The sequence below is a fragment of the Staurois parvus genome, unplaced genomic scaffold (genome assembly GCF_062004578.1).
Source record: "Staurois parvus isolate SC_StPar_1 unplaced genomic scaffold, SC_StPar_1.0 ptg000293l, whole genome shotgun sequence".
NCBI classification, from domain to species: Eukaryota; Metazoa; Chordata; class Amphibia; order Anura; family Ranidae; genus Staurois; species Staurois parvus.
In genome coordinates, this window is record NW_028318089.1 from 1,153,470 (window position 1) to 1,161,504 (window position 8,035).

The following is an 8,035-nucleotide window of genomic DNA, read 5'->3' on the forward strand; positions in this document are numbered from 1 at the left end:
AAAGATTCAATTGATGTAAAAATAAAAACCTTGTTTTAACTTCCCTACATATGTATATTTTGCAATTATGTATATAAATGATGGCAGCCATATTGCTCATTACCTGTGAGGGCTGTTTCCTCTTTTACAGTCTCACCCAATTATTTAAATTGTTTGCTTTACTTTTCAGAAAGCATGTCTATGAGTCAGCCACCTCATTGAATACAATGTAGATATCTTATGTCAATAAAGGTGGAACTGGACATTAAAGTGATTGCAGATGCTATCTATTGTTAAAAAATCTGCATATTATGACATTGATAGGAACTGTCTGTATTTAATCACTTCAACATTCAATGTGTGTACAGCAGTCTGAAATCAATTCTAGGCCCTTTGGCTAAGATCAATTGTAGAATCTTTGTTTTTCAGTTTTCAGGAGGGAGAAACCTAGTGCTTCTTGTTGAGTGGGAGCGCTAGTTAGTATCCCTTTTGATGTAAGGTATGGAATGGTGGGAGGGACCCTTTTCCTCTTGGGTTGAATCTGGCTTGAGTCCTACAGGCTTGGCCCCGATTGATGGCAGGGCTTTCCCTAAGTTCTAATGCCTTCCTGGTAGGGATGGGGCTGCGCTAGTTTGGCTGAGGGCTGGGCGAGAAGCCGGAGGTGTATGTGCTCCTGGAGTGGAAGTTCAGGGATGGCTGTTGTATAGTACCCTCACTGGTATGATGGGAGTCTGGAAGGCTAGTATCGGGGGGACAGAAACCGGGGAGCGCCACACGTTAAGCTGGGGCCCTGGGTGTAATTCCCCTGAGAAAACTGGAAGGACTCAGTACCTCCTGATTTGGACGGATCTACCTTGGTCTGGCCAGGGGCTGAGGAGGCAGAAAGTCCGCAAACTCGGTGCCCCCTGAGTAGACGCTCTCAGGGGTGCCACTAGTAACACCTGGGTGTGGGACCCCACTGTGTGAACATGGCACATGGTCACTGTTTTTACATTCTTTTTGCACAGCGCCCTAAGGACCATGCCTTTTGGCTAAGTTCAGGGCAATTTTTGCTACAGGCCTCAGGGCCTGGTCTGTGCACAATTTGGCACGGTACCACTTTTTTATTTTCTATTTATTTATTTAATTTAACACCTCCCACGTTTGTCACTTTTTTTTTGCTTATGCGTGTGTTTTCACTGGATGGTAGGGTGTGGGTCCTCGGGCCTACCCTGAAGTCTAGGGGGAGGATGTGTGGCCTTTTGGTTCCTTCCTCTCCTGATCCCTAGGGGGTTTTCTCTTCGGGAGAGCCCCCTGACCAAGTACTGGATGTCCGGCTTCGGCTGGACATAAGGAACGGTGGTCCACCAGGCCTTTTGGCCAGCAGGACCAAATGGGAACCTTGTCCCTGTCAGGAGCTTCGTGCCCCGGGGGATCAGGGTAGTGGTCTAACCCCTTCGGGGGTAGGACTAAAGCACACCCCTAAGTGCACTTTTTCGTGTGGTGTTCGCACTTGCACTTTTTTTGTGATCACTTACGGGTTTTTTTGTTCTAGTTTGCATGTTTGCGGACAAAATAAAAAAAAAAAAGGCAGTTCAGGTGTGCTGTAATTCTCATGGTGGGGGAGCGCACCCTGTCTTAAACCTGTCTCTTGGGCTGTGCCTTTTGGCTAGGATCAGAGGAATTTGCTATTTCTGATCAAAAAGCCTGCCACGGTTTTGCACTATGGCACTTATCCACTACCCCTTTCCGTTTTTCATGTATTTGGCACTGCGCTTTTTTTTTTACTTTCCCAATCAGTAGGGTGTAGGTCCTCGGGGGGGGGGGAGGAGGCATGTGGCCTTTTGGTTGGGTTCTCCCCCTCCCATGGGGTCTCCTTTTGGGGGAGCCTTACCTGGTACTTGAGTTGGCCTTGCTTCGCAGGCCTCCCAAAAAAAAAGGTTTTCAGTCGGGTGGAATAGTGAGTACTCCAGGGGATCAGGGCTAGGGCCCTTTCTCTTTGGAGGAGGGCCAAGCATACACCCTGTGCACTTTTTTGTGCGCTCATTTTTTTATGCACTGGAAGTTTGCTTTTGTGTATTTCACAGTGGGACAGAAGAAAGAAAGATTAAAAAAAAAATCTATATTTATCAATCTCTAGTAGAAATGCTTCGCTGTTATTCTGGCCTTTTTGAAGGAATGGCTGGCTGTATAGTATCCCTGCTGGTATGATAGTTCTGAAGGTTTGTCCTGGGTAAGGTGGTCCAAGGGAGTAATTCCACAATGACAAACTTGAGGGGCCCAGTGCCTCCTAATTTGAATAGTGCTATCTAGACCGGTCATAAGCTGGGAAGGCTGACAACCTGCGGGGTTAATGCCCCCTGGGAGTTGATCGCCCTAGGTGTGCTCTTAGTATCACTCGGGCCTGGGAAACCTACAATGAGAAGGAGCACATGGCCACATCATTTGATGCTTTTTCTGTTTGGTGTCTCTTGGCTAAGGCTGGGGCAATTTTTGTTACCAGGCTGCAAGGCCTAGCCAATGTACTAGCACTAGTACTTATATATTTAAATTATTTTTTCTCGCCACCTATGTGTTACTTGCACTTTTGTTGGTGTTTCTTTTCACTTGGATGGAGGATGTGTGGCCATTAGGTTCCTTCCTATCCTGAATAGGGGGTGGTGTCCTTCTTCAGGAGAGCCCCCTCACCTCGTACTCAGTGGTCAGCTTCAGCTGACTATGTGGAGTGGGGGTCAGCCAGGCCTTTTGGCCTGGTGGACCATGAATGTGCCTTGCCCCTGACAGGAGCCTTGACTCAAGAGAGGTCACTCAAGTAACACTCTACAGCAGCCATTCGTAGCCAGGGTTCCTCCAAGAGTTGCTAGGGATTCTTCAAGCTGCGGCTTATTGACCTCTCACCTTATAGTGCTTGCATAGTTCCAGGTCCATCCCCACTTGGCATATTCTGCATCATGATACCATGATCATTGTAGCTGTCTGTAAGGTTAGTTATACACTCAGATGGGTTTTTATTCTAGTCTACTATACAGCGTGGATCTTCTTAATCTGCCACTACAGCTATTGTTTTCCAACATCTGGTACCTGCAGCTGTCAGAATGCCCAGCATCTGGTTGGATGCAGCTGCTGTTTGGCCCTCAATTTTCTGCCAGGCTCCTTCGATTTTTCAAAGGATGTTTGGTGGGAGGGGGAGGACCGGGCCACCCACTAAACAAATTCCAGCTGGTTTGTTAGGAAGTGGCTGACATTCGAACACTGTGGGGCCAGCTTAACACCTTCACGCCTAAGGGTAAAACAAATCTAAATGCCTAAGCACAATTCTGCAAAGTTGACATGTGATAGTAAAACCGTTCATATCATCACAACTACTTTGTACATCCAGGTGGATTATACCTTGATTTTTTTCAGGACAAATTGGGCTTTCATTTGGTGGTAAATGATAATGGATAGCTCATGATTTTTTTTTATTATCAATGGAAAACTGGCCCAAAATAGTAAAAAAAATATATATTTTTTTTATTTAGCTGTGTGTTTCTTGTTATGACCATAACCTACCACCAAAGAACAACCCAAAATAAATTCTCCAGCTCTTGACAATCACAGCGATACCATATATGTGTATGTTATTTGTTGTTTGTACCCGTAGTACAGGGCAGAAACAATAGTGCGCATTTTGTTTTTGTTTTTTACCTAAAACACACTGACACTGACATTAACACTAACTGACACCAAATATTTTTTAAATCCTGACCTTTGACCCTGACCTTGACCCAAACACTAACCCTGGCACTGAACTAGCTCAAACTTTGATCTAGGTATTTTTCCTTATTTTTTAATATTTATCTTTTTTTTTTTTTACAAACTTTTTTTTTCTCTATGCCAGTAGTTAGAGAGATACAATGTATCTCTTTTCTCCATTCATAGAGAGAGAAAAAAACAAGGGGGATGGGCTGTACAGTGACTGATCACTGGCTATCAGAGGCTATCACAGCGATCGTTAGAACGGGACTCGGGGCTCTCAGTGACACCGTGGTCTCTGTGCTGGGAGCGCGCCGAGCGGCGTGCTCCCAGCACAAAGACAGGTACGCAAATATGTGGCTCCACGGAAAAAAGCCCAGTTCCGTGAGGCCGCATATTTGTGTGACGTCGGCGTCAAGGGGTTAAAGTGATAGTAAAGCCTGTTCTGTCTCTTTTACCTACAGGAGCTCATAATAAAGATTACTTGTAGGAAAAATTTATATCTCCTAAACCTGCACGGTTTAGGGGATATTCCAAGACTAGGAGCCAGTGACATCACCGCCACATGCGCACTGTGCTCAATGGATGGTATCCATTGAAAGTGCTCAATGCGCAATCGTGGGAGTGAAGTCAGTAGTGGCTCTGAGGAAGAGGTTGTGTCCTCGAAATGCGTTAGCCAGTTGGTCATCCAGGGTTCCATCGTATGGACTCAGATGTTGTTTGGATCATACATCTTGTTCAGTTTGACATACCTGTGTTATTATGTCCATTGTGAGTCTGATACCTATTTTTGTTTCTTTAATAAATTATTTTAAACGATAATGCACTAGGTCGGTGCGCCCTTTTTCTGTTTCTCCATTTGTATCCAATGTATTCGGACCACCCCTGTCTGTTGAGGGCAGCAAGCAGTGCATATTCCAGAAAATTCCAGAACATTCCTATTGGGTCTACTGAGTCCTTTCCTAGCACAGGAGTAAAGTGTTTGTTGTGTTGAAAAAACCTTTCAATGTCAGCTGCCCCCTCAGACCCCCTTTGAATTCTTGAGCCCAATCTTGAACCAGTACTTTGCCCACCTGCAGCAGCACTGCTCTTCTCTCCCCTCTCTCACAGGAGGCTCAGCAGCAGAGGGAGCCAATGGCTGTCTGTCAAATCCTGTGAGGTGGGGGTGGGGCTGAGCCGCACTGAGTGTGTCAATGGAAGCACACAGCCAAGCTTGGGATCCAGCCTGCACTAGTGCTGCTATAGCAAGTGTCATGCTATGGGGGCACTTGGAGAAGAGAAGGAGCCAAGACCGCCAGTGGGGTACCCCAGAAGAGGAGGACTGAGTCTGCTCTCTGCAAAACCACTGCACAGAGCAGGTAAATATACGTTTGTGATTTTAGAAAAAAAAAAATTCAACCTGAAGCCCTGGTTCACACTGATGCGGTGTGGAATTTGCAATGTTTTCTGGCACCGCATCAGAATTGCACCTCATTCATGCGAACTGCTGCGGGTGTGTATGTTAAGTTAACAACACCCCGAAAGCGGTCCGAAAAAATGCGATGCGATGTGCAGAAACGGATCACATAGGTGTGAATACCCATGTGATCCAATTCTAGTGAGGATCCAAAAAAGGGTCCTGCACCTTTTTGGTGCGGGTGCGGTGCGATTAGAGCCATACAAAATGTATGGCTCCAACTGCACCACACACAAATCTCATGTGATTTGCACAGGAATGTGGTGCGGTTCCTATGCGAATTACCGCATATATGTGACCCAGGCTTACAATCACTTTCAGGTGAGTCAGTTCCCTGGCACAGCCCTCCTTGCACAGTATATCTTTCTCCCTTCTCCTCTCCTGGGTGTGTCTAGTTACTTTCTGTGCTTTTATCTGTGATTTTCCAAGTTGGTGGTCTCCTTAAGAAGGATATTTTGATAAACAAGCTCCAGATAAGTTTAATTGCAGTTGGCACTAAGAAGTGTTCCTCCATCAGATACATTATACAGTGTACAGGTCTATGCGATTCAACACATTAATCAAGAAAAAAGCAATTAATTTCTTAAGAATATTTTTATTTTGCGTATTTGCAGTTTCTGTGAGTTGAACATATTTTGCTCTTTGTTGTTATAAAAAGTCAAGTAGTCAATGTACTCAGTACTGTATAACATTATTATATATATTATATACAACCTATAGTCTGATTGCCACAAAACCTGTGCATTTAACCAGATAAAAATGGTGCATCTATCCACATGGGCTGCAATTTTGTATATTTGCAAGCAAAGCTGCACCCATTTATTTAAAAGGGTGGCATTCCAGAGGCCAAAAAGATTGCTTGGTATTTATATTAGGACTGTATGATGATCAGCAGCATTCAGTGTTTTATATACAGCACAGTGTACAGAGTGCAGTAGTGTGGAGCATTTTATGTACAGAGCAATATAGGGAGTATGGCAACCCAGGCTAAGTTAAGTACAGCACAGCATGTAATATACAATGGATATGCAGTGTGGCAGTCCAAAGCCACATAGGCAGTACAGTGGCCCAAAGTATGTAATGTATAGCACAGGCTTGGCTTGGAATGTGGTGGTCAGGAATATATAAAAAGTACATCACAGTGCATGAAGTGTGGCAGTTCAGATCATGTGCTTAACAGCTCGGTGCATAGAATGTGGTAGAGCAGTGTTTTTCATCTGGGATGCCATGATGGGTCCTCAGGTGTGCTGTAGCAATAATCTGGTCTGAGCGCAACTCTGTGTTAACTGTGCACAGAGCGGAGAAAGAGCACAGCCCGCACCTCCTCCCTGCTGCTATCTGTACTATTTCCGGTAAAACAGAAAGCCGTGCGGGCCACCCACCCATGTCCTACCAACCGATGACATCATTGGCGGGCCACCCACCCATGTCCTACCAACTGATGACATCATTGGTTGCTAAAGACATGTCAGGCAGCATGCACAGCATCCAAATGTACAGAGCTTGATTACAGCCCCCTATCTCCTCCCCACACTGCTCCTGTCCATTCAGCACAGTGTATGAAGCCCAGTCTATCCAACATACAACACAGCACATAACATTTGGTAGTTCAGCACCTGTAATATACAGCAACTAAGGGGCATAGTTTGCTTAAAAAGTCAAGTTTTCTTCTTTTTGCCATCAGATAGTTGGTTTATATAATGTAAAATATCCCTGTTCAAAATGAATGAATGCTAATTGGTTATGTTGCATAGTTATCTGCATGCTTTCTTACTCGTGATGTTTGTGAGTAGTCTTAATACCCTATGTTATTATTAAAATAATAACCCACTACACTTAGATTGGCGCCCCCTTCTGTCCGTTTTTGTTACATGCATTGCTGTACCATTACCACTTGACCTTTGAAAGGTTTTTCCCCCTTCATGACCAGGGCATTTTTAGCTATTCAGCACTGTACTACTTTAGCTGGCAATTGCTTGGTCATGTAACACTGTGCCCTAGTGAAATTTATATAATTTTTTTTTTCACACAAATAGAGCTTGCTATTGGTGGTATTTGATCACCACTGAGTTTTTTTTATTGCTTTATTATATAAATGAAAAAAGGCAGAAAATCTTGAAAAAAAAGTATATTTTCTACTTTCTGTTAACATATCCAATGAAAATCCTAAAAATAAAAAAAAAACAGATTTCTTCATAAATTGTCTTTGGTAAAAAAAAAATCCAAATAAGTGTATATTAAATGGTTTGTTATAGCTTCTACAAACGATGGTGTACATATACTGGAATTTACGTAGCTATGGCGCTATACTAGTAATGGTGGTGATCAGCGACTTAGAGTGAGACTGTGATAGTGTGACCAGCAATCTGGCTCTAGCCAATGCTGGCTGGGAGGTACACTAACTGACTAAATGACACGGACATCAATAGTGGCACTAATGCAGTGATCAGTGCTAATACTGTACACTGCACTAATAGCACTGGCTGGGAAGCGGTTAACATCAAGGGGCAATCAAAGGGTTAACTGTGTGCCTAAAAAGTGTAATATGTGCTGCTTTTACATTCAGATCTGGATGTTTTTTCTCCCTGTTTTGCAGGGAGAAGAAACAGCCACCTCACTGATCTGTGTACAGAGCCCTGTGTGTTTGTAAACTCATGGCTCTGTGCTGTGACTGGCTACAACTACTCAGCAGGTCTCAGCCATAAATCATTAGCTGGGACCTGCTGACAAAATCCCACTGCAGCTAGTGACAGTGAGGGGGTTGGCAGCTGGCGCATCCATAACACGGAGCAGGCTGGATCACATACAGTTTGCATATGTGCCTCCCACTTGTTAAGGGACCAAAAGTAATATGACAATTGGCTTCTCAGCTGTTCCATGGCCAGG